At 36.1% G+C, this 22,759-nt stretch overlaps 1 pseudogene; it reads right to left on the bottom strand.

The window, feature by feature from the left end:
* Positions 1 to 16,412, bottom strand: part of LOC149238541 (uncharacterized) — a 45,753-nt pseudogene extending 29,341 nt beyond the window's left edge.
* Positions 16,413 to 22,759: the final 6,347 nt, after the last annotated feature.

The raw sequence follows: 22,759 nt of genomic DNA, 5'->3' as shown, positions 1-22,759 counted from the left end.
CCTTTGTTGCCTCCCTAAGCTTCTACGTTGGGAGTTGTATCTTCTGAACTGAATTCCACCATGGCTTAATAGTTATCCACCTTTCGTCATTTTTTTCTGACCATTCTTTGTGCCAAATCGATTTTCAAAGGTTTCATATGTTGGTTTTCTTATGCGTCTTCTATTCACCATCTTAGGTTATATGCATAATTTTCATTTTTATGCGCCCTCATGCATATAATTTTGTTATTGTAAATTCCCCATTCCATTTGTGAATACAAATGTTCTCTTTTTTTTTATATATCATTTTTATTTTTTATGCATATTTCTTCTTCATGATGCTCTTTGAAATGCGCTTTGAATATTATCATTTTCTTCCATTGCATAATCCTTCATTGGTTTTTCAAGTCCTTTTTGGTCATATTTTATTCATCCCCTTTGTTCTTTTAACAAATAATGCATTTGTTACTCTTTTAATATGACTCTTGTTGAAATGACCATTTAAGGTCATTTCAAATCTATAAATAGAGTAGAAAGCATATCATTGTAGATCAAAGAAATATATTATTGCATCATTCACTAACCCTTGCTTGTTTTGTAGGCAACAAAATAATTCCTTAAGGGCAAAAATATTGTCCTCAATTTTGGATAAAAAATGCTTATAGGAAAATGTAGGGATATATGGATTAATGTAGGTTAATGTAGGTTAAGTGAAATGTATGGTAAGGTAATGGTAGGGTTATGATGATATATGATGGTGTAAGGGATATGATTATGATGAAGCTTATAGGATGTCAATGTAGAATGGCAAGATGCATATCCAAGCTAAATTAGTTTTAAACAATTTCTAGATAATTTTTAAAAAATCAAAATTTTAATTGCAAAATTTTCACTTACTGTGCTTGTACTCCCATAAAATATTTGATGTCAATGATGTCCTCTAGTCAAATGATGGTTGAAAATGCCTTTGTTATCATAACAATGGCTCTTCCAAGATATATTGAAATGTAGAGACTTATTTCTGCTTTATGTTTTCGCATTTGACATTGATTCAGGATCTTTGAATGTTGATGGTGTTTAGATCCCTGCTGTAGAGTGTAGTTGATGGTTCAGATCCCTTCTGACATGTACTTTTCAATAATATTTTATGTTGATTCTCTCATATAATGCAAGTTCCTTCTGCATATTGATCTTCTCAAGTCCCTTCCTGTTAATTTTAGGTATGTTCTATGCTAGAGAGATTTATTTCAATTTCTTTTGCACATTAGCAATCATATCAGCATAAAGTAAAATGTAGATAGAACATAAATATAAATTGCAGAAGAGAAGCCAAGACAAGAGGACACAAGATGTGGTGCTAGCCAGGGACAAACCCCACAATGTGGGGAAACCCTTGATCAATTCTTCTTTTATGTTCTTCAAAGTTCAGTAGAGAAAGTGAAAGAGATAGTACATTTACAATAGAAGTCAATCACTTTGACTTTTGATATCGACATGAGATCAGTCGAAGACATATTTCTTCAATTGATTCTCTAAGGTGACTCATTTACCTATCATAGTGCTGCATCTCGTCTATTCGCTACACATTACCGTGTGACACCTTGCTGTACTGTCACATGTGATGAACCTTGATGACTGAGCAGCTCTCATCTTCATGCTGCTCATCATGCTACATCTTCCATGGTATTATTCATCATCAAGCTGCCCATGATCATGATCTCATTCATCATTATGCTGCCCATGCTCATATCATCATGCATCATTATGCTGCCCATGCTCATATCATCATGCTGCTTATTATGCTGCCCATGAACTCATACATCATGTTTCCCATACTCATATCATCATGCATCATTATGTTGCCCATGCTCATATCATCATGCTGCTTATTATGTTGCCCATGATCTCATACATCATGCCGCATTCCTTCGGAGACAGATGCTTCGGCTATTTCGGCAGTTCCTGGTAGTTCCGGCGTTTCCAGCAGTTCTAACCTTTTCGGTAGTTCTGATAGTTCCGACATTTCCGGCTTTTCCATCTTTTCTGGCTTTTTCGGCTTTTCCAGCTTTTTTGGCTTCTCTAGATTTTCCGATGTTTTCCGGCTTTTCTGGTAGTTCCGGCTTTTCCGGCAGTTCCAGCTTTTCTAGCAATTCTGGCTTTTCCGACAGTTCTGGCAGTGATGGCTTTTCCTGCTTTTCTGGTAGTTCCAGCTTTTCTGGCTTTTCTGACTATTTCGGCTTTTCTGGAAGTTTTACTTTTACAGCTTCTCCAGTTTTCCAGCAATTCCAACTTTTCTGGCTTTTCTAGGTATTCCAGCTTTTCTGGATTTTTCGATATTTCCGGATTTTCTGGCATTTCTGGCGTTTCCATCAGTTCTATCTTTTCCTTAGGATCTCTCCTCCTACTAAAACCCAAAGACAAATAGAGAGAGGAAGAGATCCAAGTGTGTGTAGAAATGACTTGAAGTCCTCTTCTATTTATACTAAAACGTAGAGGTTGAATAGACATTATTGTTGGGCTTCTAAGCCTACATAAGTTGCTGGCCGACTTAACAATTTGTCCATAACATAAATAAATTCATAACTTCATAAATACTTATTGGAATTGGATTATCTTTAGATCAATCCTACACCTCTCAATGAGAGGGATCCAATAAAAATATCAGCTACCATAAATAATATGACCCACATGGAGTTTGGCCCTAGTTGCCAATTTTAACACTCCCTCTCAACTAGGGAGAACTCCATCCACTGATCCATATGTCCAACTGTACTATCTCTGCCATCAGTGCCCTGCACTGCTCTGCTCAGCTCTACTTAGCTCTACTTAGCTCTACTTAGCTCTGCTAGCTCTGCTCTACTCTGGCCAGCTCTGCTCAGCTCTGCTGGCTCTGCTCTGCTTTTCTGGTTCTCCTGGCTCTACTCTGCTCTACTAAGCTTTGCTGGCTCTGCTCTGCTTTGCTTAGCTTTTCTAGCTCTGCTCTGCTTTGCTCAGATCTGCTGGCTCTACTCTGCCCTACTAAGCTCTTGTCAGCTCTGCTGGCTTTGCTCTACTCTGCTCAACTTAGCTCTGTTGAAACATGAAGAAGAAGAATTGATCAAGAATGTGTCATACCATTCTCCACTGACCTGAAGTCAGTCTCAGAGTGTGTACCACTGGCCCCAGACCAGTCCTCAACCAACCCAAAGTTAGTGTCATAGTAGGTACAACTCCAACCACTGGTCCCAAACCAGTACTCTACTGACTCGAAGTCAGTCTAAGAGTATGTACCACTGGTCCCAGACTAGTCCTCAACTGACCCAAAGTCAGTGTCATAGTAGGTACAACTCCTACCACTGATCCCAGACCAATACTCTGCTAACTCGAAGTCAGTCTCAGAGTATGTAACACTGGTCCTAGACTAATCCTCAACCGACCCAAATTTAGTGTCATAGTGGGTACAACTCCTACCACTGGTCCCAGACCAATACTCTACTGACTCAAAGTTAGTCTCAGAGTATGTACCACTGGTCCCAGACCAGTCCTCAACTGACCCGAAGTCAGTGTCATAGTGGGTACAACTCCTACCATTGGTCCCATACCAATGTCATTGATCCCAGATCAATGAAGGTCATCCTAGCATAGGGAGTACGATAGATACAATGATGCATCCATCGGTACTACTATGGTCCCTATCCTCATTTCCCTGCTCATTGATCAAATGAGAGGTACTTCCCATGTGTTCCAGACTGCATGGGTAGGATGCCTCAACAGGAGAACTTAATCAACCCTGTCATCACAGGAGAACTAATCATCCTCCTACACAATCTCCATGGAGAACACATCATCCAGGCCTCACAAGAGAATTAATCATCCTGCTACACAATCATCATGGAGAACACATCATCCAGACCTCATAGGAGAATTAATCATCCTGCTACACAATCTTCATGGAGAACCCATCATCCAGACCTCACAGGAGAATTAATCATCCTGCTACACAATTGTCATGGAGAACACATCATCTAGACCTCACAGGAGAATTAATCATCCTGCTACACAATCATCATGGAGAACACACCATCCAAACCTTAGAGAAGAATTAATCATCCTGCTACACAGGAGAGTGAAACATCCTATTCCACAAGAGAACAAACCATCTTGTCCCACAAGAGAGCAAATCATCTTGTCCACAGGAGAGAAAATCATCATGTCCATAGGAGAGCGAATCATCCTATCCCAGTGTGCACCACCAGGGGAGGGTGAGTCACCCTGTGGTCATATGTTGCTCCAGTAAGAACCGCAAGCCCCCAGATCTCCTAGAGCTGAATGTATGAAACATGCAGGACCCTTTTACAAGGGTCTCTCGATGACTCCAAGTCGTTTGGGAAAATCACAAATTTGATCTTTCCCCGGGGCTCTAACAAAGTGTACTGACCTGTACATCATCTCAGTGTGATGGAGCCTCCTTGCTGATCGACTTACCATATCCCAAATAAGGTAGTATCTGATGTCTATCTGTTGGAGAAATCATTGAATACAGGATTCCTCAATAAGCGAATCCCACCTCTGGTTGTCATAGAGAATCACAGTGGTATTCATCATGTGTACTCACTGAAGAGTTTCCACAACCAGGCAACTTCATATGAGGTCATACTCGTAGTTATGTATCCGGTCTCGGCAGTACTTTTAACAACCAATTTCTGCTTCTTTCTCATCCATGATATCGAAGCAAAATCCAAAGAGAACTAGCATTGAGAAGTTCTCTAGTGATCCTCCACACTGCCTGCCCAGTCAGCATTCGAATAATCATGTAGTTGTCATATTTCTGGCAGTGTATCTTAATCCATGAGAGATTGTGCCCCAAAGATATCTCAGAGGATTCTTGACAACAAAACCAGTGAGCCTCAACCAAATATGAGCTCACCATGCTAACTGCAAAACATATGTTTGGAGTTCACCAAGAACATCAACATGATTGAGTTTATGAAACTCAGAGGCATTTCCAAAATTTGGTCTGACATCACTACCATAGAACTTCTAAAAGATAATATCCTCGAGGTAGTCACAGGCTTGCAGTTTATCATTCCACATTCGAAATCCAACACCCTCTTACTTCTGCAAATGAGAGGGTCTGCATCTGTCAGAAATAGGTTGTCCTTATGAGGTGCCAGTATGAGAGGTCTATCATCCACAACCTTCAGGTAATGTTTTGGATCGGTTTCACTCCTAGTGAATCTCAGCTTCATCAAACAGCTATCAATCCCCTCATACTACGCCCGGGGTGTTTTGCTTCAAGCCATATAGGGCTTTCTTCCACCTGTATACAGGAGATTCCTGTTAATGAATCTCAAACTCCACAGGTAACACCAAACCTGTGGACCTGTTACATGAGGGGAATGGTCCCCTTGTAAGATTTCCTTTCAGTACATCTTAGACATGTACCTTCATGCTCTTTTTGAAATCAGGCATCTCGGTCACCATCTGACTCACAGACCTCCAGTGCTGAGTCAATGGACATGGTCCCTAGTGGACTTGAAACAACCCTGAACTCTAAAACATCTTTGAAAAATCTATTTTCAAACACATACCTTTCCATCAATGAGTGCCACCCTGAAACCTTAAACTTCCATTTCCGAGATGTACACCAGGTTCTTCTGCGATCAGGTACGTAAATGAGATTCCGAGGTTCCTTGCTTTCTTTAAAGATTTGACCATTTCCTTGATGACCTGCATTACTTATCATTCCTCTGATTATTGAATATGTCCCTGGAATGATTGTTATCTTCATCAAGATATGTGTCTATGCTATTCAGACACTCCTTTGCATGATGGCTGAACTTATTGCAACCAAGGCATCTGCCTTTCCTTCCACCCTTAGATCTGAACTTCCCAATGAAGTGATCTTCTACTGTGCCATTCTGATAATATTGCCATTCTGATAATATTTTATGCTTCCACTTCACCGTTAATGAACTTAGAAGAGAGATGTGGAACTCATTGATCCTTTTGTCTTGTTCCTATTTTCTTTGGTGATTGCTCTTTCACTCTTGCTTGGGCATTGTCTTCACCTCAGCTCTGATACCATGTTAATTTTAGGTATGTTCTATGCTAGAGAAATTTATTTCAATTTCTTTTGCGCATTAGCAATCATATCAACATAAAGTAAACTACAGATAGAACATAAATATAAATCACAAAAGATGATCCAAGACAAGAGGACACAAGATGTGGCGCTAGCCAGGGACAAACCCCACAATGTGGGGAAACCCTTGATTAATTCTTCTTTTATGTTCTTCAAAGTTCAACAAAGAAAGTGAGAGAGATAGTACATTTACAATAGAAGTCAATCACTTTGACTTTTGATATTGGCATGAGATCAGTTGAAGACATATTGCTTCAACTGATTCTCTAAGGTGACTCGTTCACCTATCATGGTGCTACATCTCATCTATTTGATGCACATTACCATGTGACACCTTGTTGTACTATCACATGTGATGAACCTTGATGACTGAGCTGCTCTCATCTTCATGCTGCTCATCACGCTGCATCTTCCATTGTATTATTCATCATCAAGCTGCCCATGCTCATGATCTCATTCATCATTATGCTACCCATGCTCATATCATCATGCATCATTATGCTACCCATGCTCATATCATCATACTACTTATTATGCTGCCCATGATCTCATACATCATGCTGCCCATACTCATATCATCATGCATCATTATGCTGCCCAAGCTCATATCATCATGCTGCTTATTATGCTGCCCGTGATCTCATACATCATGTTGCCTTCCTTCGGAGACAGATGCTTCGGCTGTTTCGATAGTTCCCGGTAGTTCTGGCTTTTCCAGCAGTTTCGGCCTTTCTGGTAGTTCCGGCCTTTTCGACAGTTCTGACAGTTTCGACATTTCTGGCTTTTCTAGCTTTTATGGCTTTTCTGGCTTTTCCAGTATTTCTGGCTTTTTCGGTATTTCCGGGCTTTCCAGCATTTTCGTCTTATCCGGTAGTTCTGGCTTTTCCAGCAGTTCTGGATTTTCCGGAAGTATCAGATTTTCTGGCTTTTCTTGTAGTTCCAATAATTCCAACTTTTCCCGCTTTTCCAGCTTTTCCAGTAGTTATAGCTTTTCTGGCTATTCTGGTTTTTCTGGTAGTTCTAGCTTTTCTGGCTTTTCCAGCTTTTCTAGTTTTTTCGGCAGTTCCAGCTTTTTCAGCTTTTCTAGCTATTCCCGCTTTTCTGGCTTTTCCAATATTTCTAGCTTTTCTAGCATTTCTAGCTTTTTCGACAGTTTCAGCTTTTCCTTAGGATCTCTCCTCCTACTAAATCCCAAAGACAAGTAGAGAGAGGAAGAGATCCAAGAGTGTGTAGAAATGACTTGAAGTCCTCTTCTATTTATACTAAAACGTAGAGGTTGAATAGACATGACTGTTGGGCTTCTGAGCCTATATAAGTTGCTGACCGACTTAACAATTTGTCCATAACATAAATAAATTCATAACTTCATAAATGCTTATCGGAATTGGATGATCTTTAGATCAATCCTACACCTCTCAATGAGAGGGATCTAATAAAAATATTAGCTGCCATAAATAATATGACCCACATGGAGTTTGGCCCTAGTTACCAATTTTAACACTTCTGCACAATGTTTTCGATGATGTATCAGGTCCCTTCTGCACAATATATTCAGGGCCCTTCTGCAATTCAGTTGCTCAAACTATTTGCGTAGTTTTATTACAAACTCCCCCCTTGTTTATGTTAAGACTTGTCCTCAAGTCTTGAATTTATTGAAGGATTATTTCCACAAAATCAAACACAAGTAAGAGTAAAACAAAATAGAGAATTCATATTGGCCAAACAAGTTGGTTTTCCTATATGAATTCGAGTTTGTGTTATGCCAGTTTCCTAGATTTTCACAACCAAAATCCTTTATTATTTTTGTTCTTTTTCTATTTTTTTTTGGATGGGAGTGGGGTGTAATAGAGTAGCGAAGTATGAAAATAGGTTAGGTGGAAGTCGTGATCTAGTAGTAAATGGATAGATAGGTAGATAATAAGTCAAGACTTCAACATGCATGATCATGGAGCTTTAACATACAATACGGATGATGGATAAAATCATGAATAATATGGCTTATGAAAGGCTTCTTAGGCAATGAATGTGACTTGTAATGGTACAGAACCTGACTTTTTCTTCTGGTTATTAGCTTCATGCCTTTTTCCTCGATCTCAATTCATGTTGTAGGGTTGTTGGTGTTGTTGGTCAGTAACTAAAAGTAAGCTTCATGAGTTTTGAGTTTCTTTGAATGAACTCAACATCATGTGAATTCCAATTTACTTTGAATTGAATATTTGTATTCATTTTAAGAAATATGAATTTTGACTTTAAAAAGTCCTTCATCCATGGAGTTCACTCTTTAATTCTTCTTATAACCTACAAAAGCATAGCATTTGCCTGCAATACAATATTAGATGATGGAGGAAAGGAGGTGTATAGTCTCTCTTCTTCCAAGAAATATGTAAAGTAATTACAATCATTACTTATAAAACAATTCCAAAGATGATATACAAAGAAAATGCATTTATTTACCCCTTGAAGAATGGTGGTCAGCCTAGACCTCCTAGTGGTATTTTGTTCAAAAAATATTTGTTTTATGTCCATTTAGAATGATTCCAAATCAAATTTAAATTGAATTTATATGGCTACTTCCATTATAAACAGATTTTCAGAATGGTTTGAAATGATATGCTAAAAATGATAAAGAGTACCATGTTTGATAAAGTTGCTTGTGATTTCTTACTAGACAAACAATCACTATTTGAAGTGTAACTCCTTAGTTAAATATAGGATCAATGTGATTACACTTGGAGATTAAAATAGATTCACTTTTTTCTATCCAATAGAAACATGTTTTAAAATCATTAAGTTTGATATCACAAAATTGGTGATGAACAGACCTAGGAGACAAAGTTTTATTGTGTTGATTTGAAGACATGCAGTCACTAAATGTGGAATAATGTTTTCTCTTGACCTCCGAATGGGATGATTCAAATTGTGTATTGATATAGACTTGAATATATAGCTCCCATATAAACAATTTTTCAAAATAAGATGATTTGGTATGTTAAATATCCCAATGAACAGTCAAAGTCTAGATTTGTCACCATGCAGATTTTTTGAGAAGTAGTTGGTATTTCAAGAATAACTTTTTCATATGATACCCGATTTAGGTGATTAAAATTGATTTGGAAACTATATTGAAAGGGCTATCTTCCCTATGAATATCAGGTAAAAAGGTTTCCATTAGACACCTCAAATCAAGTCTGTACTAACTCTGTCCTCAACATTTCACTTGAGACCTAGTTTTGATTTTGATCACATTTTTATTTGTGATATAATTTGAAAATTTAAAAATGGATTCAAAAACTAGATTTCAAGAGATATATTGAAAAAAAACATGATTTCAAAATGTTTCTATATGGTTACCCAAAATATGATTGTTCTTACTGCATTTTGCCATGTAATCCTTTCAAATGAGTATTGAACAATGATGTGAAATTTTATTCATGAGAATTTAAACCAAAAGTCTTATTATGAAATCATTTTACCTATTTTTTTTATTTATGTTATTCTATCCTACTCTATTGTAGAAAAATAAGTCATTCTCTCAAGTATAAGAGAATTTCCAATGCATCCATTTTCATAACAAGATCATGAGTAAACTCACATCCAAATTTGAAAAATATACTTTAATGAATGTTTGGACATGAAAAATTATTTGATCATAAAGATTTGATGCTAAAGAATGTTGAAAAATGGAGTGTTGTTGTGGCCTAATGGCTAGTTGAAACCAAGTTTTAATTTGATATTTAAGTTTTTTATTTTTCTCAACTATCATATCACAAAGTTCTTCTTGTGGAACATGTTCAAAATCATGAATGTACAAGGGATCGTCTATAAATTCTTCAATTTCTAGCTCTATTGTTTGAACTTCATCGCATGCGATCCATAATGCATTTATCTCCTTACAAAGATAACTAGAAGAAGCTTCTAGGTTCTCTTCTTGTGGATCCTCTTGATGGATACTTTGTTGCTCTTCTATCCTTTGAAATGAAGATTCATCCCTAGTGAGCATTCTAAATTGTGGACAAGGATTTGAGAATATTCTTGTGGTGGCATACCCTCCTTCTCTAAATGATTTATTTAACATCATGTTTTGTAAATCTTGCTTTTCAAATGGATTTAGTAGTTAGTGTGTTTTTATTAGTGGTTTGGGGGTTTTGTTTTGGAATCTACCTTCCTAATTTCTATGTTTAAGCATGAATAACCGTAATGAAAAGTGCTTTTGTTTTTTATTTTTTATGTTTTGTTGTTGTTTTATTTTTATTTTTATTTTTTCATCTTCCTAATTGACTATATTGAATTATTCTTCATTGGTAATGGTGCCAAAATGTTGGGTCAATTTACTAGGTAAATTAACACAAGTATTTAATTATCAATCCAGGCTTGTAAGCTTAGAAGCATGTCCAAAGTTTGGATTCTAGTGGTAGTCAATTTTAGAAGATGAAAAAGAAATATTAAGACAAACACATACTACAAATATAAACTCTAATTAAGTAATTTCTAATTCACTTAAATAATATGTGGGATGAGGCTCCTAACTTTGAAGAACCTGGTTGTCCTTCCCTACAATACTATTTACATGAAGAGAAATGCAAAAGAACTAATTAAAAATGGTTTATGATGCAGAAGATGTAAAAGAAGAGGCTCCTAACTAAGCAAGACCAGGTTGTCTTTCTTCACAATTCTACTCTATCATAATCACCATTAATTCAAACCAGAAGTGCAGAAATAACTTCAAATGAGAAATGGAGAATGAAATTCAGTTTTAGTTCAAGATCAAATAGAAGGGGAATTTAACTTAAATTCATGTGTGTCCCTTCATATGTAGATTATAATTAAACCAATATTCATTCAGCAATCATCACACATCTAAATACATTTGAAACAAGAACTAATTTATGAAAACTATGAAAATTTAACCAAGAAGTGCACTTAGCTTGGTGTGGGGGTCCTCCACCCTTGCCTTGCACACTTGAAGAAATCTCAGCTACAGAAACTTCAGCAAATCAACCAAGCATGAACAACAAATTGAAATGAAACATGTTCTTCAATTAACTTTCAGTCTTCAAAGAGTCTCAAAATCAGATTACATAAATTCTACCTGCTTAAGCCTTCAATAGTCTTGGCTTAAATAGAGAAATAATAAACAAACTTGACTAAAAAGTCTCTAACAACCTTATCTATCCTAATCCCATCTATCTTGGTCAAATCCACCCATTCAGTTACACAAAATTTGGAAAAATCCCAAAAATCACTAATTTTGGCCTATTTCCTAGGGATGTTCTCGACAATGGGTCATGTTTGAGCAGCTTTGACTGGGCCTGTTTAAGATTAGTCTGACCGAACTAATAGGATTTCATTAAATATTAGTTCCCAAGCTTTCTAGAAATGTTCTCAGCTCGTGCCCAGGTGTCCTGTAAGTATGACATCGATGAAGTCATTATGGGAATTTCGGATCCTATCCAAAAATGCACTTAAAACCCAATTTTTGTAAAAACATCTAAAAATTGCAAAACTTAATTTATATACCTGAATATGCATAATATGGTCAAAATAAGGTGTATTTGGATGATATAATGTGGAAAATGATGGAAATTATGTGGATTTTAATAAGAAAATTTTGATAAAAAACGAGTGCCAACACCATGTACACATTTTTAACTCTAGTACTCATCATGTCCTCATTTTCATTCACCCCCATGTAAAAATATTTAACTCTAGTTATGTTTAAAATGTTCCTATCCAATGTTTGTTTTTAATGAAACATATTTCCTCACGTGTGTCCTATACCATGTCCTAGTTTCATGCCATGACCCCACTCAATAGTGTTCCTATGGGAAGACCCTCAGACTCCTTATGATGTTCCTCCTCAATTTACTATGCTATAACATCATTGGTTGTCCACCCAATGTTAGCTAGTGACTTGCACTAGCGCACATCTTTGCATTTCTTTTGAAAATTTCTACCTTTGGCAGAGGGATAATAATTAACACATGCTTCTTTCAAATAATTGGAGCTTCACAATACATTATACCCTTCGTTTAAAATTTGGATAAACAAATGGTTTTAAATTGGTTTTGAAGTGATAAAATTCTTTACAATGGGATTGAATAATACTTATATTAAACAAAATATAATTTATTATTGAATTATTATAATAGCAATATAGTTTTATCATTGTTATTGTTATACAACTATTATCCTTTTTTCATAAATGTGGGAACAACTTCTAACAATTTTGCATAGGTATTTGTAGAAGGCCTTAAGATAACTTTGGGATTAAATATACTATTATTGATTTTGGAAAGTGATATTAAATGGATTTATGAAATGAAGTAATGAGTAATCAAAGAGCATGATTGGAAGTTGAAACTTGTGTTTCAAGGGAACAAAGAATTAATAAATATCTTAATCACTTATGCATGCATTCATGTTAAAATAATTGGTAATAATGTTATAGACAAGAACAAAAAATGTCAGCAATGGAGTTCAAGTGGTGGATGACACATAAATATCTCCAAGCACACTTATTAGAACTTATTAACCTATATATTTCAATAATACACCTATGAATTTTATCAAAATAGTAATAACATTATCTGATTCATCTACAGGGGTGAAATTCGTAAGAAATCAAGCCCAAACCACATTGATATATTACCAAAAAAGTACATGTATTTCTTCTCCTTTTCATTTACCTACATCAACACGGTTGACCTTAGTACAAAACTATTCATAGTATCCTCTTTCTTTAGTTTTGGAATGTAAATGAGTGACATTCTATAAATTTCTAAACTAAAATTCTTCTACATATATTTATTTTAGCTACAGTTATCCTTGAAAAACATTTGAAAGGATTCTAGAAGCATGTTTGCAGAAAACACTAAAAAAAACAATTAAATTAAAATGTGAGGCAAGAAACCATGAAAAAATATTATATGACAACAATATAAATCATAGTCTAAGTGTTCTATGTTTTTTCCCTTTCCTAGGCATTATTTTGGATGAATTTTTCCCAAAATTTGGCCAAACATTGTTGGAAGCACATACTTGAGTTGTGAAATCTATAAAAAAGAGTTCCTCAAGGATTTTTTAGGGCTCTAAATCCATTTATATATTAAAAAATTCATTTCAAATAATGAAAAATAGTCATCTCGCCAAATGTTGTATAACCAAATTCCACAACAATTAACTTTGTTGTACCAAACTTTCAAGACCTTTTAAGGTCTATGTTATTAGGAGATTTAATTTGTGACTTAAATATAAACATTTGATATTGTCTCATTAACTGAAATAATGGTTAAACAAAAAGATTCGTACAAAAAATCTAGAGATACATCTTATGAGGCAACCAATGCCAACATAGAAGGGATTCCGTGCAATACAACATGCCAGACATTATCCCATAGAAAGCATTCATATGTTCAACACATGCTCTATTTTTTTAATGTAACAATATGTCCATGAAGAATGAAATATTGGAATAACTTCCATAATTCTTACAAATTTTGAAAGAAAGTTACATGCATAGAACATGCATCTTTTCTTTAGGAGAAACAAAAATATATTAGTACCACAATATATAGATAAAGTGTACCATAACTTGTATCAGATCAAAATATCAACTTGACTAGAATAGGTCACTCGCAATGAAGAAGCTTTGTCAATCAATATAATGTGATGATATATAACAATAGAAAATTTGTCATCTAACTTGTGCAGTATATCTCTTCAACATGTGCCAACAGAAAACATGGATCAATGTTTAGTGATATTTGGACAAAACTCTATGTATAAATATAAACTTGAGGTTAACAAGGTATTTGACAGGTGGAATTTACAGGTTACTTGTTGATCTGTTGAGATTCTATGTTCTAATTAGAAACTAGATGAACCTTCTAGAGTTGAGGAGGCACATGCATGGAAAGATGCTAGGTGACATGTTCAAAAGCTATTGCAAAATCAAGGGTTTATTTGAAGCTTGCAATTGATGGGAGTGTTGCAGATTGCAGTGACAAGGATTTTTTTCCAAAATAGGAGGAGTTCACCTCAATGGTACTCTTTCTTCGACATTATTTCAAGTAGATGAAGTTGCACTAGCTTAGGTTGGTTCTTTAGTAGCTAGTAGTTTTTAGATGTGCAAGGGGGGAATTTTAATGTTCACATGTTGTTGATAGCCCTATTTGAGTTGTTATGTATACTAGGAGCTTCCAATTTCAAGATTTATGAGTTGAGCTTTGACAATTGTTATCTTTTTTTATTTTGATAGATCTAATCAAGTTGTCTTGGTATTATGTGTAGATGTGATTATAATTGTAGGACATCTTTAATATATCAGGATCTGGTGTCCAAATATTTCTTTCCATGGCATTGATTTGAGGAATGATAGTGTTAGTCAAGTAATTTATGATTGACGGTTATGTTTCATTAGATTCATAGGTGGTCAACAGTCAACATTCTTTTAAGATTCGATTATTAGCTTTCGAGGTTACTCTAAAAGTGTTTACATAATGTTAAGGGGAGCTTCATGAAATTTGGGGTACTAGCTCCTATATGGACCATGATGCATTTGTGCATTGGAGGTGGCTCACTTAGAGGTTGATTGACCCAATTATATTTTTGAATGGAATTCTTCTTTGGAACATTGAAGATCATAAGAAAACTTAGGACATTATTCATGTTGGTTGTAACACCCTCTTCCCACATCCACCCAAGTAACTAACCAACTGGGGTAAACATGTGACGATAAGTTACTATGATATAATTCTACCTCCTAAGTGATGTTAAGGATGCGGACCCAACAAAAAAGCACCATACAGACCTTCAACAACAACATCAAGACTCTCAGGAATGATCCCAACCTCTCAGGTAACCAGCCCGTAAGTCCCACTTAGCTTTTAGAAAAATTAACCCCTAGACACTCCCCTGATATTGGAATACATGCGTCGAGGAGGCTCTAGATTCTCCCAAATCATGGTATGCTAGCATTTAGGGACTATTTTTCTCAGTGTTAAGCACCCCTAGGATTTGAGCCATGTTTTTAGGACCAGAGCCCAGGTCACTACCCAGAACTAAATGATACCTTTAGAACATAAAGATAGTAGTGGAATGATGATACAAATGCAATTACTTGAAAAAGGGCTTGACTAGACCCCTACTAGACATGAGTGGCATTTTGTCAAACATGTCACAAATTTGTAATCTATAGGTGTAAATAACAGATCTCAGCATAAGGGTCTCATACTTATCTGAGAATCACCAAGAAGCATTGTTCCCTTATATCATTAGTTGCATCATCATCTATTAGGTCATGGATAAATTGTTCATTCATTTACAAATAAAAGCATGAGGAGAGGCACACAACATCACTATCATAAAACATGCTTATAGCCAACATAATAACAAAAAAAATCTCAAGCATACATCAGCCATAAAATACACATATAAACCAGAACAATACTCATATAATAACAAGGAGAAATAACCTCATATTAATGATGCAAATGCCAACTAGTTGTGGGACTTCCACGAACCACTTGACTATAGATGTTGAAACCTAATCATAGGGATTAGGTGAACAAATGTAAATAGTGTAAATAATTAATAAGAGAAAATGGGGAGTCATCGGAGATGAAAATCAAGAGCCACTCCCTCATGTATATAACTATGAATAACAAAAATGAATAAACACATTCTCATTTGACGAATTATCTCCTGGCTTGACATGGTATTAGAGCCGGCACCATTTTTTGGCCTCTCTCTACTTTGTAACTCCCATTCTGCCTATTCTGCCCCTTCTTCCTATGTTCTGCATCATTTGCATAACTGACACCTCTACCATTACTCCAATATTTGTGTGGAATAGAGGAAGGATTAAAAGCTGTGGAGGATTCATGTACATTGGTGCGGTGAGAATAACCAGTCGACTAAAGGCATTGTGATTGTGACTGCGTTGAGCTTTGGGATATGTTAAATGTTTTATATAACCTGCATACTATATCACTGGTGTTACTCTGTTGTGGTATTGTATTATGTTGAATGTTGTGGTATTAGTCCGTTGAGTGATGTCCATATCACTGTAATACATTGAATTAGATTACATTGGGCACATTCACCTGTGTTGGCCCAACAATCACAATTCATTTCACTGTTGAATGCATACCTCTGCTCCCATATGTTACATTTAATGTTGGATTCTCACACTCCTTTTATGTTGTATGCTGGCTCGACCTATAACTTCATTAGCACCTCTCACCTCATAGTTTCCATTGGCTCCTTTGAATATTGATGCATTGGTGGTAACGTATATTTGCCATGCCATAATCCTAAACACACCTTCTTCTGTTTGTATTGAAACAAATTTCCCGAATCTTGGTTACCAACCTGGCATACCATACTCTGCTCCTAGTTATAATGTATACTCTAACATACATATAACGCCTCTGTTATATCGTAACTCCTCCTCATAGTTAATACTCCTGCCTCCATTATATAACACTCTCGCCTCTATTCAGTACATAGTTAATACCTCCCCCAGTTCATAACCCCGACAGTTATAACCCCATGCATTAACACGTCCCCCATATACTACCTCCCCCTATATAACCCCTCCCCCATACAATACCTCCCCCACAAAATACCTCTGTCCTATATATCAAAGTGATTTTTTTCCCAATTTTACACTAGAACTGCATTTTTTTCCACCAGAAGTATTTTTACAGTACATGGTTTTTTAAAAATGCATTCATTGATATCTATTATGGGAGTGGTTTTCATCGGTAAGTAGAACTATTGAGAATGGTTGTAGAAAATCAAACACATTCTCATTTTTAATGAGCCATGGAAAGGAGTGTGTGTTGGAGATGGAGACAAAGAACGAGAATAGCCTACCTCAGACAAGGAATTCACCATTTGGGAAAATAAGAACAAAAAGGCTTATGCCTTGATTGCAGCATTATTAAATTAAGAGGTGAGTCGCCATATTTTTCCATTTTCAAATGCTTTCGAAGCCTTACAAAAACTAAAGGAACTCTATGACTCACACTTTGCACTTGAAGTTGTTCAACTCATGATTAAATTGTTTAGCCTTGAATTACAAAATGATGATCGTCTTTCTCTTGCATCAGAGGTAAAATATATTATGCATGATATCAAATTCACTAATGTTAAACTAGACATTCCTCTTATAGCTTTTTTCAAGGCACTTTATCCCACTTACTCGAATTATCTCAAGTCATTGCAAGTAGATGGAAACCTCAAAGAAATTACCTTTGACTCCATTGTGAAAAAATTTGCTGAAAGAGAGAAATATTTTGGGAAGAATACAAATCCTTAGCCTTCAAAAGAGGATGTGTGTCTTGCACATAGAGAGAATACTCTTGCTCAACATTCTTCCAGAGGAAGAGGTGGTCGAAGAGGAAGAGGAAGAAGAAATTTCAGAGGCACGGTGAGGTAGACACTCTCAAGGAGAAAAATCATATTTGCATTGCATACGTTGCAATAGAGATGGATCACATGACGCATCCACATGCAAGTTTCCTTCGGATAGAATTGAGCAAGAAATAAACCAAGCCAAAGGTAAAATTAATGACAAAAGGAAAGGTGAAGCACCTAAATCCGCTCACTATGTTGTGGCACATGGTAATATTGAAGTAAATGAAGACTTATTTAATGCTTCACTTGCTTCTTGGAAAAATGATTGGTTTCTTGATTCAGGAGAAACTTGCCACATGACTTTTAGAAGAGAATTTTTTGGAGAATTTAATGAAAATGTTAATGGAGCAATATAATTTGTAGACAAATCAAAACTCAAGCCATTTGGGCTTGGCATAATCATGCTTAAATTTCCTGGCCTTCTAGAATTTCTTCTGCATGATGTTTTATATCTCCCACAACTAAGGATAAACTTCTTGTCCTTGGTTCACATCCACCAACAAGGACACTCCATTCATATGTTTGATGGCAAGGTTGAGGTGAGAAAAGCATTAGATCACTCACCTGTCATGACGGGGATAGAAGAAGAAAGGCTTGTCAAGCTGCAAAGTACCTCTACTCCTGCACAAAATTTCTCATACAATTCTCACGATGAAGGTACATTTCCATCAAGTTTATTATGGCATGCTAGATTTGAACACTTGAAGTATGACAGCCTCGGCTTGTTGAAGAAAAATGATGTTACTGGTTTGCCTACAATTCCTAGGAAACTTAAGCAATTTGATGATTGCATTCTAGGAAAGTATAGCAAACAATCTTTTCATGATTCACATTCGAGAGCACATAAAAAACTTGAACTCATTCATTTAGATTTATGTGGTCCAATGCTTGTTCCTTCTGCAAATGTAAATAAATATATGATGACATTTATTGATTACTACACCAGAATGTGTTGGGTTTATTTATTGAAGAACAAATCTGATGCTTTTCAAACATTCAAGAACTTTCATACATGGATTGAAAATGATGCACAATCTCATATTGGCTCTATTTGCACTGATAATGGAAAAGAATACACTTCAAATGAATTTGAAAACTATCTTCGCCAACATGGGATCAAACATCAAACAACTATGCCTTATAATCCCCAACATAATGAAGTAGTTGAAAGAATGAATAGGACAATCTTAAATATGGTGTGCTCCATGATGTTTTTCAAGAATGTAAAATTGATGTTTTGGGTTGATGCAGTTCTATGTGTTGTATATGTAAAGAATAGATGTCCATATAATGATATTAGAAACAAGACTCCTTATGAAATGTGGTATGGGCACATTCCTTCAGTAAAGCATCTCAGGGTCTTTGGTTCCACCTGTTATGCCTTGATACCAAAGGTACATAGAAACAAACTTGGTGCAAGGAGTCGTAAGTGTATCTTATTGGGGTATTCAAACACCTCCAAAGCATAACATCTGAATGATGAAGTCAATAAAAGGTTTGTTGTATCTAGAGATGTAATATTTCTTGAATCATCCAAAGCTGATAATGTTGTTGAGCGACAACTTGATCACTTGGATAGATTTTCAAATGAAACATCATTTCAAGAATTTGATAATCAGATTCCACATCTTAAAGGGGGGATTCCTATACTGGATCAACCCGTGGAATCTTCTTCTGAAGCACTCTCTTCCTCGCATGAAAATCCAACCACTGATGATACCTTGAGTGATGTGATTGACAAATTTGGGAGACTCAATATTGATTCAATCACAACTCAATCAACTGAGCATCCTGGACCATCTCAGAAAGGTCCCCCAAAGTGGCTAACAAAGACACTTGAAAGTGTTCATCCTGATGAGGTTGGAAAGAAAGGAACAAGAAATTCAACCTAGAAAAATGGAGGTGATATAGATGACTTTGATTCACCTATTGATATGGACATTTCTTATGATTGTGAATGAAATTTTTCTACATATTTTGAACCAACTTCCTTCAAAGAAGCTGCTTCTCATGATGAATGGAAAGAAGTGATGCAAAAGGAGTATGATGCCTTGATAAAGAATGGAACTTGGAAGCTGGCTAATCCTCCATTGGGAACCAAACTAATTGGCTGCAAGTGGGTCTATAAGAACAAGTATGAAGCTGATGGCTCACTTGAAAAGAACAAATCCAAGCTTGTGGCAAAAGGTTTTTCACAGAAGGAAGGGGTCGATTATGAGGAGACTTTTTCCCCCATAGCAAAGTGGGCTACCATCTGGACACTCTTTTCCCTAGCAGCTTAGAATGGTTGGAAATTCCATCAAATGGATGTAGAAAATGATTTCTTGAATACAGATATAAAAAAATAATGTTTCTATGTCCCAGCCTGAAGGATTTGCTGTGAAAGGACATGAACATAATGTTGGAAAATACTGGGGGGGGGGGGGGGGGGGGTGAATCAATATTCCTTAGAAATTAGCACTTTTTAAATCTTTTTAGAGCATTAGTTAATCTTCAATTATTATTAAGGTTTATGTAGAAATAACATTAAATAACAGAACCCAAGAGGCACAAAGATTTTAGGTGGAAAACCCCCTCCTGGTCAAAAACCACCGAACACTTTTCTAATAAATTCTTTAACCTTCATCCCAGTTGGGATCAAAAACCCTAACTTCCACAGATCATATCTCCGAAAATATAGCGAACCAAGATCTGAAATTCAGTAATGACGTTCATTAGGATTGTGAATCAAATGGGGTTTCATTTTAGAATCTAAGACTTCGCAGAAATGAAGTTATAGCAAAAATTCCACGATCACTTCATTTTGAGGATATATGAGATTTCTTTTTATAGACTTGAGAGGGGATTCTATAGAGGATGTTGGAGGGATTTTAGAAGCTTAAAAAATTATTAATTATTGACTATTCAATGACCAAAACCAATTATGAGTGCCATGCCACAACCCCATAGGGTTTTAGCCCACTAACTGGGGTTACTAACTTCAAACATGAATATTTGTCATACCATGAAGAATTACTTGGCGTGTCATATATAAAAAAAAACATCTCGACGAGTAGAATCCATTAAGAATATCCTTAACTCAAAATAGAGTAAGTTGTCAAGTCAAAATTCCTTTGCAAGATCAGGGTAGCCCCTGGTGCTTATTGGTTTGACATCAATGACAACCTCAGATCATCTTTAAATCAACACATAAAGTATGCAAACTTGTGAAATCCTTGTATAGCCTCAAATAAGCACCGTGAGCCTGGTATGAAAAATTAACTGAGCATCTTCTGAAACTCAATTTAAAACATTATGATCTTGATGATACAAATTTATTTGTCAAGAAAGTTGGTAAAATGGTTGTATATATTGTGGTATATGTAGATGATATTTTGATGATAGGGAACAATGAGAGATACGTTGCATCGATAAAGAAGGAATTGAGGAAAGGTTTTCAAATGATTGATTTGGGCTATGTTTAGTACTATCTTGGTATTGAAGTAACTCAACGTCTAAAGTCTATTTTCCTTTCTCAAAATAAGTACATTGGAGATCTATTGAACAACTTTGGGATGAATGAATGCAATCCTCTAACTACTCCAATGGAACGAAACTTAAAGCTCACATCCATTAAAGGAAAAGAATTTGAGGATGAAACAAAGTATAGACAACTTGTAGGAAGTCTCAACTACTTGACTACTATGAGACCTGACATTTCGTTTGTTGTTGGAACCCTCTCTAGGTTTTTGCAAAAGCCTTGTGAGGGACATTGGTCTGCTGTAAAAAGAGTTCTAAAGTACATGAAGGGAACTCAAGGATTTTGACTCAAGTATACACAAGTGGACGACTTCAGCTTGATTGGATACTCTGATTTAGCCTTCGATGGAGACAAAGAAACTACGGTATCTACTTTTGGTTATGCTATTAGTCTTGGATCAGGAGCTGTCTCCTAGAGATCATGCAAACAATTAGTTCCAGTGGATTCCACAATAGAGGTAGAATATGTGGCAGCAACTGAGGCAACAAAAGAAATTGTGTGGCTCAATAAAATTCTGGAAGATTTGTAGGTAAATTAAGTACATTCAACTCCACTCATGATTGAAAATACCTCTGTAATAAAGTAGGCCAAGAACCCAAAGTTCCATGGTTGAACGAAGCACATCAATACAAAATATCATTTGATTTGACATCGTGTTGAGGCCAAAACAATCCATCTTGGCCATTGTTCCACTAATGAGAAGATTGCAGAAATCTTCACCAAAGTGCTTGGAAGAGAAAAGCTTGAAATATTTAGAATGATGATTGGACTCACCAACATCCCTTCAGATTAAATGGGGGGATTTTGACACCTAATCATTAGGATTCAGTGAACAATTGTAAATAGTGTAAATAATTAATAAGAGAAAATGAAGATTCATCGAGAGATGAAACTAAAGAGTGACTCCCTCATGTATATAACTATGAACAACCCAAATGAATAAACACATTCTCATTTGAGGATTTTCCTCCTGGCCTGACAGTAGACATGGCTGAGCCAAAACTCTCTTTAGCCAGTCACCCTCGTGCAATATTCCAAGCATGAATGTGGGATCTCATGAAAAACATCAATCCAAAACCATCGAGGGCTTCGAGAGGCCATCCACCTCAACCCATCAAACAATGATTCCACCTCATGGTCGAATGTCACAAAACAATCATCAAATTGGTCTCTACCCAAGCCTTCTAGGGCTCCAAAGAATTTGTTCCAACTAAGGCTTCTAGAACTAGTAACTAAACCCACATCTATCGTCATGCTTCTAGAGCATTTTTTCCAACTAGGGCTTCTAGGACTAGTAACTCAAACTACCAAGGGCTTTCAGATCATTTTTCCAACCAACGCTTCCAGGACTAGTAACTCAACCCAAGTTGTTACAGGGTTTCCAGAGAGTTTGTCCAACCAGGGATTTTAGGAACTAATAACTCAACCCAAGCTAAAGGAAACATGAGAACCAAAAAAAAAAAAAAGAAATAAACACACAACACCATGACTATCCAGGAAATGGCAAGGCTAGGCAAATCCACTATGAATCTAGGAATCCTCCTTGCCAGTCATAGATCATGACCAATATACCACATTCATATGTCGTGCATGCCAAAACTAGCGAGGAAAACATACATGCACCTCGATACGTACAAGAAAAACCAATTTTAGTTGCTGATCCTGATGTCTTGTTTCGCTTTCCTGCAATTCCTTTTACTCCTTTCTCCAGAACT

This window comes from Pinus tabuliformis, chromosome 8 (assembly GCF_031772625.1).
Source record: "Pinus tabuliformis cultivar Carrire ecotype Pingquan chromosome 8, CPIR1, whole genome shotgun sequence".
Taxonomy (NCBI): domain Eukaryota; kingdom Viridiplantae; phylum Streptophyta; class Pinopsida; order Pinales; family Pinaceae; genus Pinus; species Pinus tabuliformis.
Note: the sequence above shows the minus strand (reverse complement) of the source record. Positions and strands in the feature narration are given on the sequence as shown.